This window comes from Heterodontus francisci, chromosome 15 (assembly GCF_036365525.1).
Source record: "Heterodontus francisci isolate sHetFra1 chromosome 15, sHetFra1.hap1, whole genome shotgun sequence".
NCBI classification, from domain to species: domain Eukaryota; kingdom Metazoa; phylum Chordata; class Chondrichthyes; order Heterodontiformes; family Heterodontidae; genus Heterodontus; species Heterodontus francisci.
Genome location: NC_090385.1, coordinates 50,620,935 through 50,636,344, shown reverse-complemented (window position 1 = coordinate 50,636,344; position 15,410 = coordinate 50,620,935). Strand labels below are relative to the sequence as shown.

The window sequence follows — 15,410 nt, the reverse complement described above, 5'->3', positions numbered from 1 at the left end:
AACCATCTGTATGCCAAGGCCCTGTGACAGAGACAGCCCCTGTGATGACACAGGCACAGCAGCCTGTGGAGGATCCCACACGGACACCTCCAAGATGAGGACGAAAGCCATGGGCATCTCAGCCGAAGGCAGAGACTAGGGAGCAGGCTGTCTCCACCTCATCCTCTGCTACAGGGGGAGCACCCAGTAGAAGTGGAAGGGAAAGAAAGGCACCACACTGTTGATTTAACTTAATGAGTCAGCTGTTTTCTGTTGTATGATTGCCTTTAAGAGTGATGTCCCTTTAAAATCTTAATATGCTAATAACCAAGTACCAGGATGCAGTCATGTGACTACAAGCTAGCATCACCCTGCAACTATAACACCTATAGGAAGGTTCTGTAAATAAATAGTTTGCTCTGTACTATATGTAATAGTTTAGCTATAATAAACCTGTTTGAGATCTTCAGCATAACTGGACCCCACATATCTCATTTATGTTGAATCAGACAACATAAAGAACAAATTACATGGTGGCAGCTGTGGTGAGAAGACAGTCTCGGTTTGAAGAGCACAGGCAACACAGCTTTGAAAATGACCTTCCTACAGACAAAAGAGAGAAAATTCCACAGAAAAACTGGCCCAAACAGTATAAAGAAAAAAGGAACTTTCCTCCATCTGTAGAAGACAGAGCTCAGAACAACAGGCTGCAAGTAAATCGGGTGAATCATTATGCCGACTGTTGAGGCATATTGGTTTAAAAAAAAACAAGCTTTGAAAAACTCAAAAGATTGATTTTTTTAGCAAGACTCCGTTAAAAAAAAGGGGAAGACCCGGCTCCTCTCCCAGGCTGATTGAGGTTGGCATCATTACAGGAGGCATCCGATTGCAAAAAGCATGGGAAAACCCTGATCAATGCAGAGCTTCATTCACGCAGCCAAAGTTTAAAAAATACTCATTAAATCACTCGAGCGTGAAGAAGAGCTTCCATTCATGCAGCCACAGCTATAAAAATACCATTAAACTACTCAAGCATGAAGAACATAAACAAACTCTAGCAAGAAAAAGCAATTGAACTGCCTATTAAGCTTGCCTGTTTACACAGCTGTTCAAGTGCTCCAAGCAAGCTAAACACAGTGCACTGTCAAACATCTGCTCCTCTTAATCCAAGTAGCTAGTCTAGATAACAGAGGGTTTCCTAAAGGGGAAACAGTGCAGTGTCATAGAACAAGTCATAAAGCAGGTTTTAAGCAGAAGAACAGCAGAAAAATGGATACCAAATTTCCCAGCATGAATTGGAAGGCCATGGATATCCTATCCGAGTTCCAACTTTTCAACCAAAGAACGCAGTTATGCTTCACAGATCAAGCGATTGCAGAACCATAAAAATAGGCTGTGAAAATACTAATAGCAGTTGGAAATGACGGATTATACAGAATCAATACCTCAGGCTTATCTGAAGAGGACTAGAAAGATCCCACAAAGATATGAAAAGTACCAGCTTTGGTTATGAGTGAATTTTAGAATTCACCACCTGGAATTGATGTCCTACAGGCAACAACCACAGGAATCAATAGCCCAGTTCGTCAGTCGATGCTGTAGTAACGGCAACGAATGTGATTTCATGAAACTGAGCTGTCAGACTGAATAATGGAGCTGGTGATTGTCTCAACACCCACTGAAGCGTTTCAGAAAGACATCTTGGGGAAAGAAAAAGTCACAGCATTGATGCACTGCTAGACGATGGCAGGAAATATGAAGCCATTGAAGCCAGACAACGGCACCTGCAAGCACTAAGTGCAGCCAGCATGATAACCAGGTTGAAAAGAGCAAGCAAGCTGTATGGTAAGTGTGGTTGGTCCCATTCACCATGATTTTGTCCTGCATTTCAAACCCTGTGAAAGGTGTGCGGTGCACAATGACACTGGGCCCACCTATGCAAGAACTCTGGCTCCAAAGATGCAGCCAGAAGTCACAGTCGGATGCAAGCAAACAGACGACAGGCGCAACAGCAGCAAGGAAAGCACCAGGGACCTGCGTGAACACAAGACGATACACAAATTTCACAGCGAAACAGACCTGAGGCAAGACTCAGAGAGAAGCAATTCACAGCCAGAAGACGAACAGGCATTTCACATTGTGAACCTGACACATCATGTTGATGAAGTCAAACAACAGGAAGCTTTTGCTACCATTAACATCATGTTTAGTTTAGTTTAGTTTAGAGATACAGCACTGAAACAGGCCCTTCGGCCCACCGAGTCTGTGCCGACCATCAACCACCCATTTATACTAATCCTACACTAATCCCATATTCCTACCACATCCCCACCTGTCCCTATATTTCCCTACCACCTACCTATACTAGGGGCAATTTATAATGGCCAATTTACCTACCAACCTGCAAGTCTTTTGGCTTGTGGGAGGAAACCGGAGCACCCGGGGAAAACCCACGCAGACACAGGGAGAACTTGCAAACTCCACACAGGCAGTACCCAGAATTGAACCCGGGTCGCTGGAGCTGTGAGGCTGCAGTGCTAACCACTGCGCCACTGTGCCGCCCCATGTGCCCAAAGAAATCTCGCAAACATACACTCAGTGTTAAGATTGACACCAGAGCTAGTGCAAATATCCTAGCAGTCCGAATCCTGCAGGATATGTATCGGAGTCATTGGAAATCAAAGATACAACCCAAAAATGCAAAGTTATCTGCATACAACGGGTCAGCCATTCCATGCAGTGGCATGCTAACAACGCAATGCAACTATGGCAAGTTGGCATGGAAACCGCAAATATTTTACCTGGTAGACACGAGCGGACCAGCAGTGGCAGGACTACTAACGTGCAAGGACTTCAACATCATAATTATCCACAAGGTCACCAAGGTACCAATTACAGCAGAAGAGACCAAGAGTACCCTAACTGAGTCGCAGTTCCTCCAGGATCTCAGTAGTTCTGGTTTGGAGAGGATCAGCCTCTTCTCACAGACACCACACCAAGAAGATGAAAATCCAAAATCAGACGATGAAAGTTCATCAACGGGCAGTATCTCTTCGTGCTCCAGAAGAAGAGATTGACGTTGTAACTACTGAGAAGCAAAGGCTTGCAGCGGGACCACTGCAAAGGGAAAATCTCCAAGGACCAGAGCCTGCTCGCAGACTCTGGCCAGCATCGAATGGTGCAGTCTGGAAACCCAGCAACAGCACAACTATGCCCCGCCTTCATTTCTATAAGAGAACTGCCAGCACCACAATGATCCAGAATGGACAGGTACCTCCATGAGACCAAGTACTCCTCCCCCAACAAGTCCTTGACCGTAAGCCCCAGGCCTTCAGATGCGGAGGTTGAGGAGAGGCGAAGGACACGCAATGTCCTTAAGAGGCAGAGGAGGAATGAGTTGAAGCATTGTCTATTGGCTCTTTGAGATGAGGTAGCAAAACTTTACAAGAATGAAAAGGCCTCAAAAGTGGTCATCTTGAGAAAAGAACAGAGTATAACAGCAGTCTGAAGGCAGAGCAACAGAAACTGAATGCTGAGAGGGGGAAACTTCAGAAAAAACAGCAACCAATGATACACAAATTCCCTGAGCAAGAGTTGTCAAACCACCGAGACAATATATGGACTTTTAAGCCTCTTCTCTTGCAAATTTCACAATCCCCATCTTTGTACCTGTAAATTTTATAGTCTCTACACAATATAACTAATTTTGGTGTTATTCTAATTGTATGTGTTTTTTTATTGTAGCATATGAGACTTATCTTTGGAAAGAAAGGGGATGTTGTATGATTGCCTTTAAGAGCGATGTCCCATTAAGATCTTAGTATACTAATAAGCTAAGTACCAGGATGCAGTCATTGATTACAAGCTAGAGTCACTCTGCAACTTTAACACCCAGAGGAAGGTTCTGTAAAGAATTTGCTCTGTACTGTATGTAATAATTTAGCTGTAATAAGCCTGTTTGAAATCTTCAGCATAATTGGACTCCACACCTCATTTATGTTGCATCAGACAACAAGTGATATTGCAATCTGATAGGTGTGCTTTTGATGCTTCATGTAAAATTAGGGATGGAGTTTTGTGGAGTGGTTGTGGGGGGAGGGGCACCCGTAGGGCCCTGGGATTGCTGTATTTCCATGCTCTGTAATGATGGAGAAGCTACCACCTTTGGCCGATTTGCAAAACGCGCATGGAATAATGCCAAGCTGACCCTTAGGACCAAGCTGATAGTTTATAAGACCTGTGTTCTCAGCACCTTGCTGTATGGCTGTGAAACATGGGTGAATTACAGCTACCAGGAAAAGAAGCTCAATAATTTCCATCTTCGTTGTCTGCGGCGCGTTATGGGTATATCCTGGCAGGACAAAATCACAAATGTGGCAGTCCTCTCAAAGGCAGAGCTTCCAAGTGCATTGGCACTAATCAAACAGAGATGGCTTCTGTGGATTGGACACGTCCGCAGGATGGAAGACGTTTGTGTACCCAAGGACCTTCTGTATGGTGAGGTAGCCGGGGCCAGATGACCAGTGGGGCGCCCAAAGCTATGCTTTAGGGATGCTTGCAAGCGTGACATGAAGGCCCTAAATGCCGACTAGCGCACTTGGGAGTCACTAGCTTGTGAAAGAGGGAAATGGCAACACATCCTGTGGACTGGTGTACACTACCATGATAACCAGTTGCTACAGCAGCTTGGCAACAGGCGCCTATGTCAAAAACAACAACTCACAGCATCACTTTGCAGCTTCACATGCAGCACTTGTGGCAGAACCTGCCTCTCAAGGATTGGCTTTCACAGCCATCAACAAAGGTGCACCAAGAGAGACACCCCACTTAAATGGATTGTTTGCTGCGTGTCCATCATCTTCCATAGATGAAAGGATGCCAACCAATGTTGGAGAATGTTGGCGGTGGAAACCTCATTCTCCATGGTTATGGTTGGCAATGAGACTTCATAGATGTGTGTCTTCAAGGAGTTCTCCATGCTGGAAGCTGAGTTTTGGGATCATTGGTCAAAAGGACTCAGAGGTGTGATCAGGTGAAACGCTGCTGTTGCAGCCATGCCAGCCTGCTATTCCCCGAGGTCTGGGACAGCATCAGAGTCCTCGATTGACTGGCCGCCTTCCTCCTCCTTCTTCCAGTCCTCCTCCGAGATGGAGTGGCTTTCTGGAATGCGCTGCCTGAAAGTGTGGTGGAGGCAGGATCAACTGAAGCATTCAAAGGGGAATTAAACTGTTATATGAAGAGGAAGGATGTGCAAGATTACAGGGAAAAGGCAGGGGAATGGCACTAATTGAACTACTCTTTTGGAGAGCTGGTGCAGACATGATGGGCTGAATGGCCTCCTTCTGCGCTGTAACAATTCTGTGATTCTGAACTGCTCTTCCTTATCCATCTCCAGGCATCTTTGCCTTGTCATGCAGGGTGCAGCACACAAGCACAATGTGGGACACTCTGGCTGGCTCATACTTGAGGGCACCAACTGACCGGTCAAGGCAACAGAAGTGCATCTTCATGATGCCAATGGTCTCTTCATTGTAGGTCTGTGTTAGTAGGTGGCTCTGGTTGTAGCACCTCTCTCCATCTGTGTCTGGGTTTCAAACGGGCAGCCACCTCCTTAGGGGATAACCTTTATCTCCAAGCAGCCACCTACAGAGACTGGATGTAGGTCTGAAGAGGTGCAGCACCTGGGACTCTCACAGGATAAAGAAGTCATGACAGCTACCCGAGAACCGAGCGCAGACCTACAAGATTCAGTTCTTGTAGTCAGAGACCAGTTGGACATTCAATGAGTGGTAGCCCTTTCTGTTCAGTTATGTGAGTGCAATCGATGATCCCATGGACCTGACGGAATCCATCACTGGTGGCAAAGCCCAATGCCCTCTGTGCCTGCGCTGGCCCATCTGTGTCAAAGTGGATGCAGTCCTCCACTCTCCAGAATAAGGCATCCATAACCTGCCTGATGGCATGATGAGCTGCCGACTGCGAGATGCCACCCAGTTCCGCAGCTGGTCCTTGGAATGACCCAGCTGCATAAAAATTCAGGGCAATGGGCGGCACAGTGGCTAGCACCACAGTCTCACAGCTCCAGCGACCCGGGTTCAATTCTGGGTACTGCCTGTGCGGAGTTTGCAAGTTCTCCCTGTGAAACACGTGGGTTTTCGCCGGGTGCTCCAGTTTCCTCCCACAGCCAAAGACTTGCAGGTCGATAGGTAAATTGGCCATTATAAATTGCCCCTAGTATAGGTAGGGGGATGTGGTAGGAATATGGGATTAGTGTAGAATTAGTATAAATGGGTGGTTGATGGTCGGCACAGACTCGGTGGGCCGAAGGGCCTGTTTCAGTGCTGTATCTCTAAATAAATAAAACTAAATAAATAAATGGTGACGATAGCTGCAGGTAAGGAACTCACAAGGGTGACACGAGGCTTCAGGTCATTGTGGATAAGAGCACAAATGTCCGAAACCATCTGCCTGGATAGGCACAGTCTCCTACAGCACTGGTTCCCTGTCATTTGCAGATAGCTAACTCTCGGGTGGTAGAATGTCTTGGGTAGTGCCTTCTTCCCCTTGCAGCCCCCTGTTGTGCTCCTCTGGCCTCCTGCTGTCCAGAAGGTTGCATCTGCTGAAGCTCACTCTGGCTGCTCTATTCAATGTCACAGTAGCCTGTTCCCATCTGAACTTCCTCAACTTGGGTTCCTTCGTTCACCAGGCCTTCCCCTGCCAACCCCCACTGCCCATGATGCCAGCGGCCTCAGGTCCCTCTCCAGATTCCAACCACTCGCCACTAACAAATTCAAGTCTTTCAGCTCCAGCAATGGCTACTCTGTGGCACTGTTGAGTAGCTGAGCTTTATTTTCCGCTTCTACAATCCGTTAAACAGACCTTCCAATAGTCCTCATGGCCCCCGGCAGTGGTCATGACTTCTACACCCTGGTGTTCCAGACATCGCATTTTCTCCATGCCCTTCTATTGAACCTTACAAACTGCTCCTGACAAGCCTTTTAATAAGCTCCTCAATGAGCGAAACAGCCAATTAATTGGAGGCATTCAGGCTTCCCATTCCCTCCCTCCCAACCTCCCTTTCAAAATTACTTTGCATTCCGGAGACGGCGGGACCCAGTGTTGGCCTCCAAGAACGCGATTTTCAAATTACATATACATTCACTCCTGCATGCACCAGCATTTCAAAATTCAGCCCAAAATATTCGTAAATTTTCTCTGCCATCTCCTCATTCCCCTTGATAATTTCTCCTGTTTCTGCCTCAAAGGGTCCAATGTTTACTTTAGCCACTCTCCTCTTTTTTATATACTCTTAAAAACAACGACAATCTGTTTTTATATTCCTGGCTAGTTTACTCTCATATCCTATTTTTTTCCTTTTTTATCAAGCTTTTGGTCACCCTTTGCAGGTTTCTAAAACTCTCCCAAACCTCAGGCTTACTACTATTCTTCACAACATTATAAGCTTCTTTTAATATAATTCTATCCTTAACTTTCCTAGTAGCCACAGGTGGATTTTGTTTTTTATTGTAATTCTTTTTATTGAACATATTGAATCATTTGTTTAAAGGTTTCATATTGTTTATTTACCACAATACCTTTTAGTCTATTTACCCAATCAACCAGCTCTCTCCTCATACCATGGTTTTGTTTAAGTTTAAGATTCTTGCTTTGGGCTCGTGTATATTGCTCTCAAACTTAATATGGAAATTAACTGTAGTATGATCACTTTTTCTCAGAGGATCTTTAACCCTGCTCATTGTGCAATACTAGACATAAAAACGCTTCGTCCCTAGTTGGTTCCACAACATATTGTTCTAGGAAGCTGTCAGGAAAGCCTTTTCAAACTCATCTTCCAGACTACCTTTGACCATTTGATTTGTCCAGTCTATATGAAGATTAAAGTCCCCTATGATTATTACATTGCCTTTGTTACAAGTTCCAATTATTTCTTGCTTAATGCTCTGTCCAACTGTATAACTACCATTAGGGGGCCTATAAATTACTCCCACCAGCATTTTCTGGTGTTTTCTCCCACTAACATTTTCTGACCCTGTGAAATGCTTTGGAACATCGGAGGTCGTGAAAACAACTATATACGTACAAGTTCTTCTTTCTTTTCAACCTAGGAGGCATCAAAATTAATCTTGATCTTGTTTGCAATGTGCACACACAAACACGCACTCCAGCAGAAAGGGTTGCTGGATAGTAAATAGGAATATAATTCCTCACTGATTTTCCCCACCCCAGCACAATGACACTGAAGTCAACTGCAGCATATCAACTGTCACCCCAGCTGAAATTAGCTAACAGAGAGAGATCGGGAATTCAACATGGGCACTTTATGGTCCTTTACCCATTAAATTCACAGTGGTTTTCTGTTTACTGGATCTTATAGCATTTTTACATTGGTAGTGAGTGGCAGGTGAAGTTGGCACAGTCAGCACCATTTGCGACCCAACTATTTTTTGAGTCCCAAGGCGTGGAAAGCAAGGGCAGGATTTTCCCTCCGGAGGCAGGAAACAGAGGTTTCCAGGTCCCGAACGTGTCTCCGGGAGAAACAGTCACCGGTCCTGATTTTCATGGGGTGGGGCCCTTAATTGGCCTGGAGACAGCATCGCTGTCCAATTAAGGACGGCAGGCGGGCTCTCGAAGCTGGAGGGCCAATCAGAGGCCTTCCAGCGTGAAACCAGTAGCAGGCTGCAATTGAGGGTAAGTAAGGGAAAGGGAGCTTCAAATTGAGGTGCCCTCTCTCCACATTTTAAAAATTTAATTAAAAAATGGATTCTGCAGTCAGGCCACCACTGGGGGCAGGGTGGAGGAGAGGGAGGCCCCTCTGCAGGGCAACCTGCAGCTGCTGCAACACCCAGGTGGACAGGGAGGGCCTCTTAGCCTGCCTGGAATACTGGCTGCCCTGGTCTGCTGCCAGAAGGCAGCCTCCAGGCACCTAAACTGGCCCCCACCACCTGCGGGAATCTGGAGGCCAACTGAAAAATCCCAGTCAGCCTCCTTTAATAGGTCTCAATAGGCCCTAAATGAGCCACGGGTAGGTAGCCTTGCCGCACCCCTCCACCCTCCCCGCCTTCACAAAAATGGTCGGGGAGCAGAATAGAGCCGGGGAGCAGGATAGAGCCAGGGAGCAGGGTGGAGCTGGGGAACTGGCACGCCGGCTGGTCGGGATATGTTTAGCGCCCGCCCACTTCTGATTCTGGCCCCAGGAGTGTGTCTCCAATGGGCCCGTAATCTCCAGCAGAAGGTCAGTTTTACTTTCCCAGAGTCTATGTAGAAATATAAAAGTTAAAATAAACAGAGTCTGGTTTATACTTGAAGCTGTGTGGATATCCTTACACTTCTCCCTGGTGCACACTGCTCACGAGGAAGCTGTAATCATGCTTACTGGAACTGGCTACTGAGACAATGGACTGACTATGTCAATCCAGGCAGTTCACAACCCCAAGGCTGGATGCATTCAATACTTAAGGTTGCAAGTCCTGATTAAGCACTAAACAATTATCTTGAATGATTGAACAAGGAACTAGTAAAAGATCTCAATACTTAATGACTCTCTGGTACCACAAACGATCTGTATCATAAATAAGGGATAAACACCTGACACATGAAAAGAAAGCATTTGTAACAGTATTAATGTGAAATTCCTGTTGTAATGGTAACAAAGGGTATTGTTAGAATGATAATGCCCAGTGTGTAATTAAACTGTACTAATCAAGACTTTGAAAAATCTATTTAAAAAGAGAAACTGATCCCATACTATACCGAGAGTTACACATAGGACAATAAAAGGAGAAAAAATGCAATGCTAACAACCTGAAGTGCAACAGAAAATGCTGGAAATATGCAGCGAGTTGGCAGCATCTGTAAAGAGAAAAGGCAGGCTGATGTTTCGAGTGCCAACCCTTCATCTGAACTGCAGGAAAAGGAAGCCCCTCAATCAGATTGAACAAAATGAGACATGTAAACGTCAAGAGCTAGGAATTCTGACTCCTGTCACAAAGAGAAGTTCATGGGTTAAATTAGGATTTTGAAAAACTGGAATGAGAACAAACTGATAAATGATACAGGAAGATCGTCTCATTGACACTGGCCATGAACTAATTGAAAGCAGTGAAAAGACAAGGAGAGGATACATACAAAAAAAAACCTCACAAATACATATGTGAATGAAGTGGAAAGAGGTGGAAGAAAAGAAAATGGAAGAGATAAGAAAAGGTAACAAAACTGAAATAATAATTGTTGGAAACACATAGGCTCATCAGCACCCAAAAACCGAAAGGGAAGGACAAAACACTGGATGCAGATCTCCTGCCGGAACCCTGTTCCGATGAAGAGGGCACACCTCAAATGTCAATTGCACCTCTCCACCAAGACGCGTTCCCTATGTATTCAGCTTCTGAGAAACTAGGGGAAGATAACTGAGGTCTAAAGTTACTAAAAGTCAATATTCAGACCAGTGAACTGTAGAATGCCTAGCAGAAAGATGAGCTACTGTTCCTTAAACCTTTTACTGAGCTTGATTGGAACAGTGTAGGAGGCCAAAGACAAAGAGGTCAGAGTAGGAAAAGGGAGAGTTGAAATGCCAAGCCACAAAATCAGGATCACAACTGGGGGCAGATTGAAAGGGTTTGTGCCACTGATCTCCTCAATGTAGACGGAACTAAACAATGACCAACGTACACAGCATATGTAAATTGCTGACTCATACAGGTTAGGACAATGGAGTGGAAAGAGATGAGCAAACAGATGTTGCATCTTCTACTGTTGCATGAGGAAATATTGCAAGAGTCAAAATGTCCAAAACACTCAGGGGGAACTTCAATGAAGTACTGCTCTTTAGAGATTTTCCTTTTTCTTCCACTTCTGTTTGCCCAAATGCCAAGCCATATAAATAGATCTGAAGGGTTCACACCTGAAACATTACCTTATCGATTCTTTCCGCAGATGCAAACTTATATGCTTAGTGCTTCCAGAATTCTCTGTGACACCAAAAGAAGCATCTCAAGCAAATTAGGTCATCAAATAAGCAAATGCAAAATTGGGTTTTATGGAAAGAGGCACAGAACATGAATATTGAGATGTAATAGTAAATCTATGTAAAAACTTTGGTAACATCACTGTATTCAGTTTTGGTTTCCAAACTATAGGAAGGATGTTCACGCAATAGAGAGTACACTGTAGATTCACTAAGATACTGCCTTGTATGATGAAGTATGACAAAGAAAGATTTGAGAATTGAAGCCATTTTTGTTAGAATGGAGAAGATTGAGGGATGATTTGATAGAGGTATTTAAAATTATGAAGGGATGGGAAGAGCAGAGAGAAATAGATTGTTTCCAGTGATTGAGGGATCTAGAACAAGGGGCATAGATAAAAGATTAATTGGAAGAGATTTAGGAAAGAGAGCAGCAGAAATGTTGTTTTTATACACACAAGGTTGCGAGGCTGTGGAATGCCCTACAGGAGTTAGTGATTAAATGTCAACATTTAACAGTAGATTAGATAAGCTATTGAAGGAAGGGGGATAAAGTGATATGGGAGGAGGACAGACACATTGGAATAAAACTGCTGCTCATATGGAAGACAAACATCGACATAGACTTATTAGGCCAAATTTCCATATTGTAATTTTCAACTAATTCAATATTTCAAATTTTCAGCATCTGTGGTTTTTGCTTTTTCTTCACATTAATATTTACCATGTGAAGGATATGATTGTTTTTGGGTGTTGGCCTTCCATGGGGTTTATTCTGTGGGGAGGGGAGCAGAGGTACTGCCATGCCTTGGCACGGCGACTCTGAGAGTCTGTGAGACTGCTGACATCTAGCACAATGGATCCCTGAGACAAGTCCCATTTGGAGGGAAAAACAGATGTGTGTTAACTGCATGCACACCCATTGAAAGCACAGACAATACTATCTGTTTATTATGTTTCCAACTGGCATGACAGCTATTGCTGCTGGCTGTTTTCTTTCAAAGGTGAAGGAAGGTTTCATTTTGACTATTCACCTCAATCAACAGATCTCTGCTTAGCTGGTCTATATTGAACAATAGTGCAGAAAAGGATGGAGGACTGTCAGCTTGGAAGAAATAAAACCAAAGTGAGAAATCCATCTGTGTGACGTTAAGCAACAATAACAACTCACATTCATATAGCTGCTTCAGCCTTCAATGTAATTTTTAAAAAAACAAGTTGTTTCACAGCAACATATTCAAACAAAAATGACACAGTGTCAAAGAACCATAACTAAAAGTTTGGTCAAATTGGTAGGTTTTAAGGAGTGTTTTAAAGGAGGTGAGAGAGGTGGAGGGGTTTAAGGAGGAAATTCCAGAGCTTAGGACCTAGATGGCTGGAGGCACAGCCACCAATGGTGGGGCAAAGGAAGTGGTGGAAACACAAGAGGCCAAAATTGGAGGAACGCAGAGTTCTTGAAGAGTTATAGGCAATGATACCTATAACCTACACACAATCATGAGGGTACTGCATAGGCCACTCACATGCTTTCCCCTTAAAGCTACCGCGTGTGCACGGTCATAAAAAAAACTTAAAGGTACCGCACATTGAACCAAATAGGCCATGCACAACAAAGGAATGTTAGAGGGCTCACTGATTGTAGGGTTGGACGAGATTTCAGCGAAAGAGAAGGGCAAGGCTATGGAGACATTTAAACACAGGAATGAGAGTTTTAAAATGGAGGCCAGCCAGCATAGGGGTGATCGGTTAATAGGACTTGGAGCAAGTGAGGATATGGACAGCAGAGTTTTGGATGAGCTTGGCTTCATGGAGGGTGGAAGATGACAGGCTGGCTAAGACAGCATTGAAACAGTCAAATCTGGAGGTAACAAGCGCATGGATGAGGCTTTCAGCAGGTGGTGTGCTGAAGCAGGGGCAGAGACAGGCAATACTACAGAGCTGGAAGAAGGCAGTCGTGGTGATTAAGAGAATAAAAAATAGAAAACATTAAAATCACAGATCTTCATAACCCTAATGCTAAGGGAAAGGTACAGTCCCATTTATCAGACTCCCTGAACTGGAATAAATCAGCTAGGTATTCCCCATTCTACCTTACTTATATATGTTTTTTTTATTCATTCATGGGATGTGGGCATCACTGGCTATGCCAGCATTTATTGCCCATCCCTAATTGCCCTTGAGAAGGTGGTGGTGAGCTGCCTTCTTGAAACGCTGCAGTCCATTTGGGGTAGGTATACCCATAGTGCTGTTAGGAAGGGAGTTCCAGGATTTTGACCCAGCGACAGTGAAGGAACGGCGAAATAGTTCCAAGTCAGGATGGTGTGTGACTTGGAGGGGAACTTGCAGGTCGTGGTGTTCCCATGTATTTGCTGCCCTTGTCCTTCTAGTTGGTAGAGGTCGCGGGTTTGGAAGGTGCTGTCTAAGGAGCCTTGGTGCATTGCTGCAGTGCATCTTGTAGATGGTACACACTGCTGCCACTGTGCGTCGGTGGTGGAGGGAGTGAATATTTGTAGATGGGGTGCCAATCAAGCGGGCTGCTTTGTCCTGGATGGTGTCGAGCTTCTTGAGTGTTGTTGGAGCTGCACCCATCCAGGCAAGTGGAGAGTATTCCATCACACTCCTGACTTGTGCCTTGTAGATGGTGGACAGGCTTTGGGGAGTCAGGAGGTGAGTTACTAGCCTCAGGATTCCTAGCCTCTGACCTGCTCTTGTAGCCACGGTATTTATATGGCTACTCCAGTTCAGTTTCTGGTCAATGGTAAGCCCAGGATGTTGATAGTGGGGGATTCAGCGATGGTAATGCCTTTGAATGTCAAGGGGAGATAGTTAGATTCTCTCTTGTTGGAGATGGTCATTGCCTGGCACTTGTGTGGCGCAAATGTTACTTGCCACTTATCAGCCCAAGCCTGGATATTGTCCAGGTCTTGCTGCATTTCTACACGGACTGCTTCAGTATCTGAGGAGTCACGAATGGTGCTGAACATTGTGCAATCATCAGCGAACATCCCCACTTCTGACCTTATGATTGAAGGAAGATCATTGATGAAGCAGCTGAAGATGGTTGGGCCCAGGACACTACCCTGAGGAACTCCTGCAGTGATGTCCTGGAGCTCAGATGATTGACCTCCAACAACCACAACCATCTTCCTTTGCGCTAGGTATGACTCCAGCCAGCGGAGGGTTTTCCCCCTGATTCCCATTGCCTTCAGTTTTGCTAGGGCTCCTTGATGCCATACTCGGTCAAATGCTGCCTTGATGTCAAGGGCAGTCACTCTCACCTCTCCTCGAGTTTAGTTTAGTTTAGAGATACAGCACTGAAACAGGCCCTTCGGCCCACCGAGTCTGTGCCGACCATCAACCACCCATTTATACTAATCCTACACTAATTCCATATTCCTACCACATCCCCATCTGTCCCTATATTTCCCTACCACCTACCTATACTAGTGGCAATTTATAATGGTCAATTAACCTATCAACCTGCAAGTCTTTGGCATGTGGGAGGAAACCGGAGCACCCGGAGGAAACCCACGCAGACACAGGGAGAACTTGCAAACTCCACACAGGCAGTACCCAGAATTGAACCCGGGTCGCTGGAGCTGTGAGGCTGCGGTGCTAACCATTGTGCCACTGTGCCGCCCTAGATCAGCTCTTTTGTCCATGTTTGAACCAAGGCTGTGATGAGGTCAGGAGCTGAGTGGCCCTGGCGGAACCCAAACTGAGCATCACTGAGCAGGTTATTGCTAAGCAAGTGCTGCTTGATGGCACTGTTGATTACACCTTCCATCACTTTACTGATGATTGAGAGTAGACTGATGGGGCTGTAATTGGCCGGGTTGGACATGTCCTGCTTTTTGTATACAGGACATACCTGGGCAATTTTCCACATTGCCAGGTAGATGCCAGTGTTGTAGCTGTACTGGAACAGCTTGGCTAGGGGTGCGGCAAGTTCTGGAGCACAGGTCTTCAGTACTATTGCCGGAATATTGTCAGGGCCCATAGCCTTTGCAGTATCCAGTGCCTTCAGTCGTTTCTTGATATCACGCGGAGTGAATCGAATTGGCTGAAGTCTGGCATCTATGATGCTGGGGACTTCAGGAGGAGGCCGAGATGGATCATCAACATGATCATAACCCAGAGGAATACCCTGGGTCTCTGGGTTACTAGTCCAGTGATAATACCACTACGCCACCGCCTACAAATATCAAATAGCAGAGGATTTACTGACAACTGCATAGAGAGGCATTCAAATTCATTCCCATCTAATCCATTGATGGATGATTTAGAAATAAATAAGGCATTTTTTTTGTCCTTCAACTGTCTCCTGAAGGTGCTTACTTGAATATGGTTCCTTGGGCACGAGCTGCTCTTAAATACCTTTCCTAAGTGTGAACTTGGACCTAGGTCTTGACCTCACCTGACATTCAAACTAGCACATTTTCAACAG

At 45.2% G+C, this 15,410-nt stretch overlaps 1 protein-coding gene across 2 annotated transcripts in view; it reads right to left on the bottom strand.

Moving 5' to 3' along the window:
* nhsl2 (NHS-like 2) overlaps positions 1-15,410 on the bottom strand; it is a 367,839-nt gene that overhangs the window by 349,787 nt on the left and 2,642 nt on the right. The window lies entirely within an intron of this gene.